This window comes from Triticum aestivum, chromosome 4B (assembly GCF_018294505.1).
Source record: "Triticum aestivum cultivar Chinese Spring chromosome 4B, IWGSC CS RefSeq v2.1, whole genome shotgun sequence".
NCBI lineage: Eukaryota > Viridiplantae > Streptophyta > Magnoliopsida > Poales > Poaceae > Triticum > Triticum aestivum.
This window is the reverse complement of record NC_057804.1, coordinates 494,960,242-494,965,067: the sequence shown is the minus strand read 5'-3', so window position 1 is coordinate 494,965,067 and position 4,826 is coordinate 494,960,242.

Here is a 4,826-nt window from a genome sequence, read left to right as displayed (position 1 = left end):
AACGGGGGAGGGATTGAGTTCGAGTCGACGCCTTAAATATGTGTTGGCCACTTGGTTTTACGGGAATGAGGCAGCATTTTGGGTTTGGGGACCAGTGAAGATATAGTACGTACAAAAAATTGTGGACGTAGGTTCGACCGAAAGGCAATGATGCATGGGCCCTGCATTTTCATATACCCGGGGCCGCGTGAAATTTGCTACTCTACTCAAAACTAGTAAGGTACACATGCATTGAACGTATGAGATTTCGAAACCAAATTATGAATAAATACACACTATAGCATGATGTAGATGTTCATTTAGTTCTTATAGTTCATCTCATTCAAAATCAATTAGTTTTATTAAAATGTTAAGATTGATGGGGTTGTGCATTGTAAAGCATAAAGTAAAAAAAACAAATAATGGCAATTCATTTAGAAAAAAAATTAATTATGATACGGAAGATTCTGGAACAATGGAGAAGTGCTTGTGTTTTGAGGTTTGTGCATTATGCTTAAGTTCAACCATGGAGTCTTCTAAATTGTACATGCGGCAGATCTGGTGGAATGTTGATGATATCCAACAGCCAGTAGTGCTCGGATTTGCCATCTCTGCACTGTCGGATTAGCTTCATCCAGCGACCATCTTTCAAAGTTATTCGCACACTATATAGTTCTTGTGCCATAGTTGCATGTCTTGGAAAAAAGCTACTAGTGGGTTGTACTAGCTATTTAGGAATAGAAGATGTATACATGGATGTTGTAGGGAAAGAGATGACATGGAGTATCTCAATTCCTATGAGTAGGGATTGGAAAAGAGATGTCATTTGGTTCACATCATAGGAACTTTTCTATTGAATCTAGAGATGACATGTATCTCAATTCCTATGAGGAGGGATTAGAAAAGAGATGTAATTTGGTTCATATCATAGGAACTTTTCTATTGAATATACACTAATGTTTATTTTCCTTTGAAATTATGGGAGTATAGGAATCCATTCATATGAACCAAGTGGCTCGAAAGCTATAGAAATGATATCATGTTTATTTCCTTTGAAATGTGGAGTATATGAATCTATTCCTATGAACCAATTGGCTCTAAAGGAAAAAATCCTATAAAAATCATATCATATAGAGTTCCTATGATATTCCTCCACACCAAAGGATGGTTGAAATTGATGCAGGTGATACGATGGTCTTTGTTTGTAGACTCCTCCCCCATCTTTATAGTTACCTCTCGAAGATGAATGAAATGATATATACAGGGTATTCTACATGTGCAATTTGGTACACAAAAACTCGCTAAAAGTTTGCGAGGTTCGAATTTTCAATAAAGCTATATGCACTGCATTTTGGAACGGAGGGAGCATACGGCAGTTGCTAACACTCACATGGAAGATTTGTGTGTAGGAGGAGTGGTTGTTCTGTTAAATGACATGGCAAAACTGACATTGTCGGATGCCGATCTAACGGTTCTTACGGCGTTCATCGGGAAAAGGCTTGTGGTGAACGTTTGTCGGATAATGATTTATGGACACATGCATTGCATTGGTACGTGCCCCCCTCTCTCTCACGCACACGCACCCTCATGAGTCACGAATGTCATGAGTCCTCTCGCACCCACTGTCTATCTGCAGGTAGACGTCACGCACATATGTGCTCTTCACACCCTACCCTCAGAACTTCTAAAAAACAAAAGACGTCGCGCACATTTTATTTTAGCTCACACGTCACACACTTATACTATTACTCTTGTAGCGAACGTTCTTTGGGCATAGTATATTGTACTCTCACGAAGAGAAGCGATGCACGCACGCACTAGTTCTCTCAGACCCACTCGTCGGTACACATAGGAGCGCATTTTTTGAAGCTGGTACAACAAAATCACTCCACTATATATATAAGCAAGAGCCTTAGTGCTTGCTTTACCAGGGTTCCTCTCGTTCACTCTCTCATGCTCTCCAGATCTAAGCAAGACATAGGTGGCCACACTCTCTCCCAGCTCACGGCTGGTCACAAATCCGGCCAGACAACCTCGACCGGGGAAGGGGTGTAGGTGCATCGTTCACACTATCGTCGGCGGCGATGGAGGAGACCAACGGCTGCCCACGCATCCCGATCGGCGGCCATACCATTCTCTCCGAGAGAGCGCCGGCTTGGGAGGGCCTCTGACCCCTTCTTCCTCCCTGCGGTATTGTGGCCAAGATGTGGCCTCCCGACGCCATCTTTGCCACATGCCGACAACCCTCAGGTATATATTCCTTCGAAACCTGCCTTCCTCTACTACCCCAGCTCCCCACGTGGCTTCGTGTGGATCTTTTTCTACTTCTGTCCGCTATTCGAAAGCCACCTAGTCTTTTACTATTATTAGAAGTAAAGCTAGTTCATACAGTCGACTCTAAGAGTTGGTTCAAATAGGGAAGAAAGTGGGAAAGTTGTAGCATGAATCTAGTACTTGGTTCTAAGAGGAAATGGGGGAAACTAGTAGATACTGGCTACCCAACGGTCTCTTGGTTGAAAAGACGAAGAAAGCATGGTGGATGGCAAAGGGTGGGGGGAAGTGGACCTATCTCTTGGTTGAAAAAGGAAAGGAAGTGATGGGTGTTGGGGGACAACGCAAATGAGAATGAGCAGGTCTAGATTTCCTGTGCTCACATAGGAAAATGTCGAAGAGGAGATAAAAAATGGGACAAATGCAGACATGTTGCCTGAGTGTTTGCCGCTCTCGGCAACCACATCTGCCTAACCACTTTATGCCCCTACTGTCCCTACACCCATATCTCTACCGTTAATGTAAAATCACATGAAGCATTAAGCAATGCCACCTGATGTCACTATAAGTAATGGTCTAGTGCCATCGATAAATTGAAGCAATGCCACCACCATTTTATGAAGTGCTTCCATCTTGCTTTATTTCCCATGAATTGTGTTTTTGCAGTTACACTTAAATCTCACACCACTAACATTGCTTCATCCCAGTGGAACTGCACAAATTTGATTGCACATTTACTGACCATGTGCTACTCTCATGATAGTAATACTAATGCTCTTGTTATGCATGTTAATCTAGTGGCAGTGTTGATGTGATGTGATGCTACTTACTTAAGGGCACTTTCATACTGTCAATCTAGTGCCAATTATAACATAATAGATGTTGCTGTTAATCATACGCCACTGCAAATATATGTCACTGTTTGGATAACCGTATTTCATATTTGCGCAAACAGGGATGTCTATCTCCATATCGTTTCTTGTCTGTGCAATCAAAAGTACACACCTCAGTTTTAGCACAACTGCACAAAATGAGATGGATATTCCTAGCTGTCGTCCTCTAACCACCAGTGTTCCAGGTATTCCTACATTGGTAGTAACTAGGTAGGATGACCAACGCAATCTAAAAGAAGCTGATTCGTACGTTTTACTTCCTGATTGCAATGCAGGGACAAGAGAAAATAACTGCATCCTAGTCCGGAATGCACTTTCTACTAGTTCATCCATGGACCGAGGCCTAGCTGGCATGGCTGCATGATGGTTTTTTGGACAGGTGCGTGGATAAGAAGCATTGTGGTCTGCTTATTCCTGCAAATAGCGGTGCTTAAATTTAGTGGAATGCACAAGAATTTCAGCTGGTCAGTACACTGCATGATTTAGTTTAGCATTCTAGCTGAGACCACAATTATAATTGGTTATTCTGGAATGAGAAAACCTAACCCTGGATGGTGGCAACAAGAAAAAACTAGAGTGAACTCCAGGAAATTTAAGCCTACCGGGAGGCCCTTTTCTCATAGAAGCCTTGCTTGTTTTTCCTGATCTATAATCCTTCTCACAACTTTGTCTTTTGCTGTGAACTAGTATATGTTTGTTATGTTATATGAATCATTGAGATGTATAAAATTGCTTAACTTATGCTTTTCAAGTTTTTTATGAAGCCGAGTTTAATGTGAGTGTTCCACATGAACGCTGGACTAGCGTGTGAACGTTTGGAATTTACATTGTGGCCTCAGTTAACTGCATGAACCACTGTCACAAGATACATAGTTGCTTATATGTCAGACAACAGATTGTTGATTGTTAGCTGGTCGATAGCCTAGTGTTGAAGCGAGCTGAGCCAATGTGCCGTGTTTTTGACAAATGCTTACAAGTGGGGTAGCACCAACAGTGTTTACAAGCACTTATGTATACATCGGCGCACGGTTCTCAAACGAGTACTCTATTTCATCAAACACACACTGCTCGTATGATAAACTGTGACAACTTATGTCTTACCATGCCATATTCATGAAAAAACTAGTGAGGATGCATCTGTTTTGGCAACAATTATGATGGTTCTCACATGATTCACAGGCACACAAAAGTAGTAGCAGTTCCGATAGATGGATTCGAACAAAGTACTAGCCCCAGAGGGCTCGGATAATTAGACACAATCCAAACTACTGTTAAACACTAGCTAGGGCAACTATTTCATGCCTCGATCTAATTTGGGCTGAAGACAAGACGGACCTTGCCATGAACATCATCAAGGACGTCCGGCAGCAGCTCAATCCTGTGAACCTTCATGAAGACAACCTTGTGGCCTTGCCACTCATAAACTTGTTTCTGGAGGCATGCCACGTCATCTTCCTACGAAAGCTTGACAAGAATAGTATGCCTCACAAACGAAGGAGTAGCTTTGAACTTCTTGTGCTTCAGTACACCCTGGATAACACGCCAAACAATAGTGAGGCTGGAATACAACTCTTCATTGGTATAAGCGCAAATGGCTTCCAGGATCCAATAGCCTAAGAACTCTGTTTTCCCAGTGCGTATATTCAGGTCATCCGCCTCATAGCGAGTGACATGTACAACCAC